Below are 12,187 nucleotides of genomic sequence, written 5' to 3' on the forward strand. Positions count from 1 at the left end.
CTGAACTTAAATTAAGATATTTTTTGATAAAATCAGATGGCTCAGTGAGGCCTCCATTGCCAGCTAGTTAATTTAGACTTTCAAAAAAGTCTAGAAAGGTACTAAAAACATATTTAAAAGAGTTCATGTAACTACAGTGGTTCAACCTTAATGTTATGAAGTGACAAGAATACGTTTTGTGTGCCAAAAAACAAAATAATGACTTTATTTAACAATATGTAGTGATGGGCGATTTTGAAACACTGCTTCATGAAGCTTTGAAGCTTTACAAATCTTTTGTTTCGAATCAGGGGTTCGGAGCGCCAAAATCACTTGATTTCAGTAAACAAGGCTTCATTACGTCTTAAGTGTTTCAAACGTTTAGAAATTTCAATGGTTCACGTGACTTTGGCAGTTTGATATACGCTCCAAACCACTGATTTGAAACAAAAGATTCACTTTGAAAGTGCAAATTAACTTGCTGTCAATGGAGGCCTCACTGAGCCATCGGATTTTATGAAAAATATCTTCATTTGTGTTCTGAAGATGAATGAAGGTCTTACGGGTGTGGAACGACATGAGGGTGAGTAATTGATGACAGAATTTTCAATTTTGGGTGAACTAACCCTTTAATTTTGAGGCAACTAATTGCCTCAATTATTTTGAGTTTTTATTTGGGTTTACAGTGCATATAAAAAGAATCACACACACATACACACACACTGTATGATCTGTCCTTTCAAACATGTGTTTACCTGAACTAAACTCACATAAAGTCACATAAAGCGTGTCATTCAAAACATGCATTGCTCTATAAAGCATAACCATATATAAGATTGGAAATAAAAAGTCAAACCTTTTGACTCGCACAACATTTATATATACGTAACGGTGGAATAATACTTTCGTATTGATTATCTCAAATCTTTCATAGTCCACTTTGAAGGTAAACTGGCTTGAGATAAGGAAAGAAATCTCAGTGGTAAACCTTATGGGATATTTGGCCTTGCGTGATATCAGTGCTCCAGTAAAAACCAGTCTTGGCTCTGGGATGAATGATTAATGTGGCTACAAAGAGGGAACGTTTATGACATCATTTTCCCCTCTGGAACATGAAAGGTGTCAGATGTAAATGCAATCATTTGCCATTCTAATTACTCTCTAACCAATCTCTTTCTCCATCTCACTGGCAGAGTGATACATTGCACCAGCATTCACGCGGCGGCAGAGTCATTAGGCAAAAGTGGCGGCAATATCACAGGCCTGGAATGTCGGCCCACGTATTTGGAGCCGCATGAAAATGTTTTGGACCACGCTCCGATTCCTGCCCGCCACACGTCATCAAAGCCTTTAATGTTGGCTGGCTTAGGCGTGCACAATGTAGCAGGTACACTGTGCTCTTTGTTTACCCTCTTCTCTTACCAATCTGGTGCACAGATGGCTAACAATTATTTCTCTGTGTGCTCATTGCTGCTGGCAAACTACCAGCATGCTCTGAGATTGGTGTAATCTTTTATTATTTATGATTGTCTTAGATTTCTGGATCAGTATTTGAGCACAATCTGTTGAATAGCTGAGAGGCGCGACTGAACGGGGGAGGCGGAGGAGTAAAATTGAGTGTAAACAGAGCCGAGAGAAGTGGAGGAGCTACCGTAATGAAGCTGTGATATTGGGGCCGTTTAAACGCGAGACACACTCCTGAATTCAGCTGAATTTAATCCCATTACCACACGCTAAATATACAATTTGTTTTAAGCTTGCCGTCGGTTGTGTGTATGTTAATAAGCGGCATGCTGCAGGCGCTTTCAGGGAGACTTTTGGAGGGCACAGGCTAATAATTAGATTTCAAAAAGGAAGTCAATTTAAATCCTCATTTGAAGGAAAAATAAGAGGCTTAGTTTCACACTGTAGAACCACATTAATTTGCATGGCTTCTATTCGCTCTTACTAAGATCATCGTGCCATATGATATCAAAAATCTTAAATTAGCAAGCGTAATGACCTCATTCCAGCGATATCAATGTTGTGAGGATTCAGTCCTTATCGCATGGCTGTTTTTGTTTGTTAAATGGCCGAACGGCGAGGGAAGCTATTGCGTCAACGTATAGGTCTCGGACCAGTGATCGATGTCATTTCCAGCTGATTGTTTTGCAGGCCCACTGGTGGGATCAGAAGTGCTCCGCTTCACGGATCTTCTCGTCCCAGTGAGCGGTCTCTTGCAGAAAGGCCAGAGTTCCAGCTATAGGCTCGCTCTTAACACCAGGCCTCATCTCCTGTCAGAAATCCCACTCTATCCATCGATCTGTTGTTCCACGTAAAAGACATCTCTCTCTCCCTATGCCTCTTTTCTCGCTCTCTCGCTTCTCTGTTATTCTTTGACTCTAGTCGTCCTTCTCATTTTTCTCCTCCTCTCTCACCATATCACTCTATTACATTCCCTCTCTATCTTTCTCTCTCGTTTTCAACTTAATAATGGAATGGAGTCCCCCTCGGAGGCGGCACAGCACCGTAGATGGAGGAGTAATTTTTTTAGGGAGCATGTGTCAGTCAGCAGCTATAGGAGTGCTTGTGCACAGGCAATTTTGCCTGGAGGAGCAGGGCTTTATTGCTTTTGTGGCAGGAAATAAGAAAAGAGACTCTCCATGGTGTGGAAGTCATGAAATTACAGTATCTTGGAAGAAAATGAATAGGGGGCCGTGTGAAGTAAGCACCAGCCTTTGTTCTGTGAAAGCAGCACGCACTGGCTGCCTGAACCTGATCTGAGTACATGGTCACCCTGATGGAGATGCCAAATGCCAAATTTAGTTCTTTCATCAAAAAAAAAAAATGTTAATGCCCAATAGTCTCAACAATATATTGACATTATACCACAGCCTCTTGTATCTTATAGCTTAAAGGGTTAGTTCACCTGAAAATGAAATTTCTGTCATTAATTACTCACCCTCATGTCGTTCCAAACCCGCAAGACCTTCGTTCATCTTCTGAACACAAATTAAGATATTTTTGATTAAAGGTGGTATAGAGGATGTTTTCTTCGACTGAGCTTTTGAAATTTCTAGTGAACGCCTCCCAAAACTCGTGCACGAGTGTTTGTTTACTACCAGCATTCGCTGTGTTGTTAAGCCGAGCACACATTTTATGACTAGCTACAACATTCTGACTGTGCTCAACATACAGCGATAGTTTCCTGCTCCTGAAGCAGATTTATATACTTTCACATGGAATTTGAACACCGACTGTAATCGCAGACTGAATGCAACTGGCTCTGACTGGACGCGTTTGAGCGCGATCAGTCATAAGTATCAATTTACATTCATAATCGGCCTTACAATCGTTAAGCCGCGCACACACTTAGTGGATTCATTATGTCGGACTCACCGCAGGTAACTCATAATCTGCAGTTGTTACTCCTGTCTCCTGACAAAAAAGCGTCTCTCACAAGGAACGTCATGGCAGTGATTGACAAGCCAGAGGGCCAATCGTTCACGTGATGATCACGTAAACGATTGGCTGATGTTTTTAAGGCCCTACCTCATGCACAGATGATGTATATTAATAATATTCCTTTCAGTGCACCTAATAAATAGTCTTTGATCACTTAGTAAAGAGAGTTTCAAGTAATATTGCAAAAATGTATAAAACAAAACATCCTCTTTACCACCTTTAAATCTGATGGCTCAGTGAGGCCTCCATTGCCAGCAAGATAATTAACACTTTCAAACACCCAGACAGGTACTAAAGACATCTTTAAAACAGTTCATGTGACTACAGTGGTTCAACCATAATGTTTACTTGTAATACAAATACTTGTGCACCAAAAAACCCCAAAATATTGGCTTTATTCAACAATATCTGGTAATGGGCGATTTCAAAACACTGCTTCACGAAGCTTTATGAATCTTTTGTTTCGAATCAGTGGTTCGGAGCATGTATCAATCTGCCCAAGTCATGTGATTTCAGTAAACGAGGCTTTGTTACGTCATAAGTGTTTCGAAATTTTTACTGGTTCACCACTGGGGGGCGTGACTTGATACATGCTTCGAACCACTGATTCGAAACAAAACACTCGTAAAGCTTAGAAGCTTCATGAAGCAGTGTTTTGAAATCGCCCATACTAGATATTTACCGTTTTTAGTTGAAAACGATGTTGTGTAAACAGCCCATAAAAAATGGTATGTTCCAATTAGTAAGAGTGGGAAAGATGTATATAAGATGGCTGTTACTTGTAGCAAGAGACTGGTAGATGGATTGTGGTTTTAGAGTAAATTTGAACAAGGTTATTGTAGCTCTGCTTGACCACAGTGAAACTCTGGCCTTGCTGAAGAAGGGAGTTGGTACTGTTTTTAGTACCTAGCAGGTCTAGTTTTTAGAGTTTTTATGAATAACTTTTGTACTATTTATGCTCTCAACCACATTTGGTTGCACATTTTTCACATCTGCTTGTAATAAACATCTTTTTGGATGCCAACATGGCTCCCGAGTTTACATCTCAGACTGATTCTTCTTGTGACTGCTCGGGTCTTTATCATAGGAACTGAGAACTTGTTCTGAATATAATTTTAAAAAAAGAATACCAGAACTGAATGATTTTGACATTCGGTCTAGTTAACAGTTTTTGCATGTACCATCAGAACGTTGCTAAAATACTCTGAAAGTGTTCCCTGCATTATAATTCAGTGAAAAACATACCATTTCGACCGGTGAAGTCTGTTCCCCAAAAATGAATCAAGAACATTAAGTGCGACCAGTGAAGTCTGATTCTTCAGTTCTTTTTAGTGATTTAAATACATACACGTATGTCTAATTAAAGGGATAGTTCACCCAAAAATGAAAATTCTGTCATCATTTACTCACCCTCAAGTTGATCCAAACCTGTATGAATAAACAAACAGTTGATGGACCCTTGACTTCCATAGTATGGAAAAAAGATACTATGGAAGTCAGTGGGGTCCACTGTTTGGCTACCGACATTCATCAAAATATCTTCTTTTGTGTTCAGCAGAAGAAAGAAATTCATACAGGTTTGAAACAACTTGAGAGTGAGTAAATGATGACAGAATTTTCATTTTTTTAGTGAACTAACCCTTTAAGTCTGATTCCTCATTTAATCATTTGAAAGACTCAAGTGAAAGACTCTTTTGACCTGTTGGGAGAGTTTCTTAATCTGATTCATTCACTGAACCGCAGGGTTGTACTTCCCCCTGAGACCCCTAAATCAGCAGAGTTATTGACTGGCTGTTGACAATGTGTAGTTAAAGATATAAATTATGAATTTTTGAAAAAAAAAAATTATTGAAATATTTTACCACATTTTTTCTTTGTTATTTTATATTTATTATTAATGACCTCATCATTTGACAGCAAAACGGCATTTTTGTTTTCGGATCATTTCTTTCACGGATTCAAAAGAACTGTTGATGGAATCTTTAAGAAACCAGAATCATTAAATTCTTTACAGTTTCCATCACAAGAACTGTCAAATTGTTCTGTTCCTCCCACAAGTGTGGTTTGGCAGATTCTCTATAAACAGAGGTCCTCTGGCCTCTGGAACACGGGGTACAATTTTTATTATTGTCATATCTGCGTTCGTGCTTGTAATACATCTCTATAATCACACAACACCACTGTTGGCCAGACAACTGATAACTTAATCTGCCTCCTAATCCTTCTCAAAGCATTCACTTGCGCTGAAAGCCTTTTTTTAAAATATTACTTTAATGCATTACTTTGCATAATCGGTTTTGATGTGTGGTTATCTGCCTGCAGTTGGTAACTTGTTGAGTCCAGGGTCAGGTTGACTGGACAGCCATCCTTTCATTTCATTATAAGTCAATTAGAAGAATGAACCGCCAGAGTGCTCATCTAGAAATAGTGAATGCATTTTGAAAATATGAGTCATCATTGATCATATGAACGTATTTTGTTGTTGTTTCTTTTGCCGTGGATTGCACTTTTCATACTTGTTCCCATGGCAACTATGTACTGCACCTTTACAAAGAGATTATGTTTTGACTAAAGCATTCTTAAAGGGATAGTTCACCCAAAAATGAGAATTCTGTCATCATTTATTCACCCTCAAGTTGATCCAAACCTGTATTATTTTTTTTGTTCTGTTGTGCACAAAGTAAGATATTTGGAAGAATGTCAGTAACCAAACAGATCTTGTCCACCATTGACTACCATAGTATTTGTTTTTCCTACTATGGTAGTAAATGGGTGGTGAGATCTGTTTGGCTACTGACATTCATACAGGTTTGGAACTACTTGAGGGCAATATTTTTTGGTGAACTATCCCTTTAACTCCAGGTTTGAAAATGAATATAATTGTTTTTTATTAAGTCTTTATGAACAGATGAAATAATCGAACGGTAGCATGTGGGTGTGTGTGTGTGCGTAGCGGAAAGCAAGCATAGCGGCGTTCAGTGCATATGACATTCTGGAAGTGAGTAACAAGCACGTAGGAGATAACAACTTGGCATGTAGACAGCACTCGAAACCTGCGGTGAGTCTCCTGGCATGGAAAAGCATCCAGCGACAGAGCAGTTATGAGAGAAGACAGCAGGCAAAAGCTGTTTGTTGCAGGGGGGAGGAAACAAGCTGCGCCTGCATCTTCTTTCAGCATTAGAGAGAATTTCTGGATGGACACGGGGTCTGGAGCCCACTAAAGTCTAGAGTCCATCAGGCTGGCACGTGAAAATAACAGCCTTACTGTTTCATGCTTATATATTGCGAGTCCCTGCTATGGTTTCTGGCACATTGATGACATGATGACCCAGTCAACCACCTGCAGCGCGCCCCAAGGGTGGTGTTCTCAGCTGCAGACAGACGACTCCCCCTTCTATCTGCTCAGACAAGTCTCTCTGTGATTGACCCACAATCCACTGGGCTTTCAGTTCCCATGGCAACAGATCTCCATGCAGTCTTGAAGTGATCTACAAAATAATGCACATCAACGTTCCTGTAATATGCTCCGCTGTCTCGCTTCCCAGCAGCTCAGCGCTCGCAGACGAGCGCGCACACGCTGGAAATCTGTCAGACAATTAGTTTTGCTTAGATTCATCACAGAACTGTCAGGCACAAAGCTTACATCAATCACACTCCATTGATTTTATCTAACTGCTACGGCAAGAAACGAGACCTTCGCAGATGTACAACAGATAGTGTTGATTTGTGCGAAAATACAAGAGAGGCAGAATCTAATTAGAATCGGATTAATCTTTTAGGGGGGTGGATGTAAACTGACAGTGAACAGAGAGGGGGAGGCGTGTGAAAAACAGCCTCCCCTATTTTTAAGATGCTAACGGCATCATCTTGTAAGGTGTGGTGGGTTTACACCTTGATTATGGCCCATTGTGTTCTTCATCCTTTGGGGACAATTTGAGCTTTTACGAGCCCAAAGAAAAATAGCGACAATCTGCGGTAGGGGTAGTTTGGGGGGGGAACAGTGGCGAGTGAGAGGGCCTTGTTGATCAGTGTGGAATAATAATGACACAATACTCCATTAAAATCCCCCTCCCAGTGACTAATCCCTCTCCGCTTTAATGAGAGCGAACGAATCCAACAGAGAAACAGAACGGTTTGTGCTCCGGGAGTTCAAAGGAAAGGCTCTGGGAACTTTAGCGGCTCATTGTGAAATTGATGTAAATGCCGAAGTAAGTGTCGCTAGCAATTATCTAACGGCTCTGCTCTGGCCTAGTCTGAGTGAGATGTGACTCGAAGAGAGCGCGGATAACAGAGGGCCCTTTTGCCGCTGCAGCCACGGGTTTGACGCTAACAAGAGAGCGGAGGGGGTCGCGCCATGTTTACAACAACACTGAAATCCCTTCGTAGGAGAAAAAAAAATGTATTCTCAAGTGCCATCGTCTCGCTGGTTTGCGGTTAACCTGAAGCTACGTGATGCTCTATATTAATGGATTGCTAATCAACAATGGCACAAGAGAGGCTTTCAGTAGCTTTTTGTAGCTAAGAATGCCTGACAGGAGGTCAGACTTCAAGGGTTTGATATCACACAGTCTGCCAGCCTGAGCGGAATAAATGATGGCCGTTACCATTATGGAGGAGGAGAGGCTTTGTAAATGGGAGCATACAAGCCTCTTGACAGATGAGTCAGTCGCTGCGCACAATAGTCATTAATGCGGCTGTGTTCTCAAAACGGGATTCATTGTAGCATTTTATTGTCAGAGGCTGAATAGCATTAACCCTTGCTCTGAGGATATGAATATACTCTCAACAGATCCTCCAAATGAGGAAAAAATGACCATCTGACTGGTAGTGAAATATTAACAGGCCGGAGGGAGTGTGTGTGCGAGAGGCGTTTCTTTGGCCGTTAGGCCCCTTCTAAAGCCAGTGTAGACAGGGCTATTGATTTTTACGACAACTCAGTGAGAAGGTCATTGTGGTTGAGAGGTTTTGGGGGATCTTTACTGTTCATGCTGCCAGCATTTTACCCTTGGCGGTTCCAGCAAATTGCAGAGGCAGCTGTACTTTTCAGACACTCGCGTGTAATAAGATCTTCGCTTGAAGTGATATCAAAATGCTGAGGAATGAGTAGGATTGCGTTCATTAGTGATAGCCAGAGGAAACGATACAAAAATTAGACATCTAACGGCCCGTTCACACCGAGAATGGTGACTATAAAGATAACGCTAAAGATCTAAAAATTGCTTTGAATATAAAAGAATAGCACTGACCACACCACAACTATAACGGTAGCGACATAGAGAAACGATATCACTGGGATCACTTTCCAGAACGATTGTTTTACCAGCTATGAAACAATGACAGCCAATCAGAATCCGTTATCATTTAAAATGGCAGACGACATTGCGGAGAAGTTATTCGCCGATGTCCAGAAAAAGCCACCACTTTTTGACAAGTCAACCCCTCTTTTCAAGGATACTTTAAAGAAAATGGATATATGGAAATCAATCGGTCATACCCTCGGAATAAGTGTTGAGAAGTATTAACGATGAGATCATTATGCCAGGCTAGCAAACAGTGTAACATAAAAATGACCTCAGGTATCCAGCGCTAGTTTCAACAACATTTTCTAGCTCCCTTTGACGCTGCAGTAAAAAAGACTAGGCGTTGTTTTTAATCCACTATATTGACTTCGTCAGCTAAATTCACTGTTAGATTAGATCGATTACACTAGCTATCGGGATCGGGAAAGGTGCGGGACTCGAACTCGGGACGCCCGAAGCGCAACTGCGCAATATGTCGTTGCGCTGCCCACGAGGCTATTGTCATGTATTTTATTTTTAATGTATTAATAATAATTAATAAACTTGGAAGCTGAAAATGTGTGGCTTTCTGGGTTTACTATATTTGATGCCTAGTTACATCTGTCTATACTAACTATACACGATACACATCGTTGAATTTTAATATTGTGACCCAATATATTGTTACACCCCTAATGACTAATGATCATAGTCACATTCAGCTAAAGTATAAAATAATTTGCCTATCAGACTAATTTGTGTACAGTACAGTGCAGAGACAATGCATTTCCGTTTGCCTGCGGCATGTAGTGCTAATGCCTGTACTTGAGGCTTTAAGATATCAATGAGTGGCTGTTGATGTCAGAGAATTAGAATTTCAGAGTAGTAATTGGCTCTGTTTCCCCGCTGCTGGCTGCATTCAGCCTGGACCGGAGCCTCTGCCAACGGCTCCATCCCTTTTTGTTTGGCGACACTGTTCATGTCTGCATTTGTCCCTTTTGATAAGGCCTTTCATCCTGTTTGCATTGATTACAGCCTGACGAGTCACCCTGATACACTGTGGCCCATTCAATTCCCTTCACCACACACTGGGCCCATTGTGGGCTTGGAATGCGTGTGTGTGATTGCACTCTCTGTTCTTCTGGCTTTTAGGTACCAAAGCACAAGCATGTCAGTGCCCTGGAGACAGCGCTGCGGCACAATACTCACTCATCACGGAAATAAGCCCCCCATTTTATGCTCCATGAGCGGGAACCTTCCATTTGAATATGGTGGAGAGTGTGGCGCATTACTCATTTATGGGATGAGAGTTTACATTTCACCCTGGCTTCTTATGTGCGTCACATTAATGACCACATACCGAGCAATCTGCATAAGGCACCAATCGGATGGTGATGAATGTTAGTGCAGATTCAACAATTTATCTGTGCCTCGTTTTCAGCGTACACACATTAATGGGGCTCACAAGATATATAGCCTCCTTATGAACTGGCATTATACTGTATGTTTAACAACAGCTGAGCCAGAACTGGAAAGAGCCATCTATAATAGCGAGAGGGAGAAACATCAAAACACACAAGACGACCTGAATAACTGGAATCTGTGCACATAGTTACTCAACCATCTGAGCGTGACTGGATTGTTTTCAGTCATGTGTTTAGGTTGTGTATACGTGTGGGAACCGGGCAGAGGCTCAGGTTGAGAGCGGGGCAGGCCATCCTTGTTCTGAGAAGAATTAAAAGCACCTCTGCAAATAGTGGCATGTGTAAATTCTGGGGGTGGGAGTTTCACAGTGGCTGGGGTTTCCGTGTAAATAAACAGTGAGGAGGTCTGTGTGGGTGGAGGGGCCCTGGCCTTCTCCCTGGGGTTAGGCCTAGTCTTTTGTTGCTCTAAATCCAAGCACTTTCTATTGAGGAGGATGGGGGGTTGCCTGGGAGAGATTAGTCTGCCAGTTCTGACACCCACACATACATTCTCCTTCTTTTTCAGCCAAAAGAACAGCCCTGATAAGCACCTCCTGATTTTTTATCAAAAGGATGGACAGAATCAAGAGTATCAGTCACAGGGCAACCACAGAACATGACGTGTGTCTCTATGCATGACACCCTCAATTCAAAACCAAAACCACAGTCCATAAATACTAAAGATTTCACATCACTGAGCTGTAAGTAGTCCCAGACCTGGAATAAACATTAAGAAAATTCATGGTGTATTGTGTTTTTTTTTTTTTTTTGTTCTACAAGACCACCCTAGTGTTAATATACTGTGCATGTTGATATGCATATTATAAAATAGGAAAGTTTGTAATATGCAAATACAAAAACAAGTAAACAACAATAAAAATATAACAATAAATAAAATTGATAAAATTTTATATAAAATATAAAATCTAAAAATATAAAATAACATAAGTAACAAAATTAGCATACAATATTAAATGTAGTAATTGCTCTCTAAATACTAACTTGTTTGTAAACAAATAGCATCATCTTCAGACATCGTTTTAATTTTTTACTTTATTCCCTTTTTCAAGAAAAAAAATAACTATAATGTCTTATAAGCTGGATGTTTGCTATTACAAACATGAGGAAATACATGTTTAATAACTGTACTGAAATGTAGATTACATTATTATGATTTTATTGATACAAAACAAGTAAACAACAATAAAAACATAACAACAAATAAAATGGGAATGGCGAAAAAATATGAATATATATATAAGATGAACATAAGTAACAAAATTAACATACAATATTAAATGTAGTAATTGTTCTTTAAATACTGACTAACTTGTTTGTAAACAAATAGCATCATGTTCAGACATCTTTTTTTTAACTTTATTCCTTTTTTCAAAAAAAAAAAAAAAATTTAACTGTACTGCTATAATGTCTTATAAGCTGCATGTTTGCTATTAAAAAACATATAAACAATAAATTTTTAATAACTACCGAAATGTACATGACATTAATATGACTTTATTGATATGTGAGTAACATGTGATTATGAGTGAAGGGATTTTTTTTTTATGTTATTAAGTGTTTGCATGCTCCTTTGCTCCTTTGTTTTATGTAAGGCTCTCATTACCACGTGGTAGTAACAGATTGTTTGAACTGGAAAGAAAAGCCATTCGAAGCTAATTAAGCAGCCATTCCAGGCACTATTCACGGGCAGAAGAGCGAGAAGCACAGGCATTTGTCAGCGCTTGACCCCGCGTGGTATTGATTGACAACAAACCTTCTTGAATGACAGCCTTAACCTTTACTGTCCAATTGCAGTCGAGAGAATATGAATGCTGCTCTGCGATTGGCTGAGAAGCTGTAAAGCCGCAAAGGGATCCCACGTGGGTGCAACAGAAGAAACTGCACAGGATTGGGCGCTTCTTCTTCTGAGTTCAGACATGGCCGTTGTTCACGGAGATCAAACCCGAACAATCATCGTATTCCCAACGCTAGCTATCTGTCCATCTTGACGATAGGTCACAT

This window comes from Chanodichthys erythropterus, chromosome 7 (assembly GCF_024489055.1).
Source record: "Chanodichthys erythropterus isolate Z2021 chromosome 7, ASM2448905v1, whole genome shotgun sequence".
NCBI lineage: Eukaryota > Metazoa > Chordata > Actinopteri > Cypriniformes > Xenocyprididae > Chanodichthys > Chanodichthys erythropterus.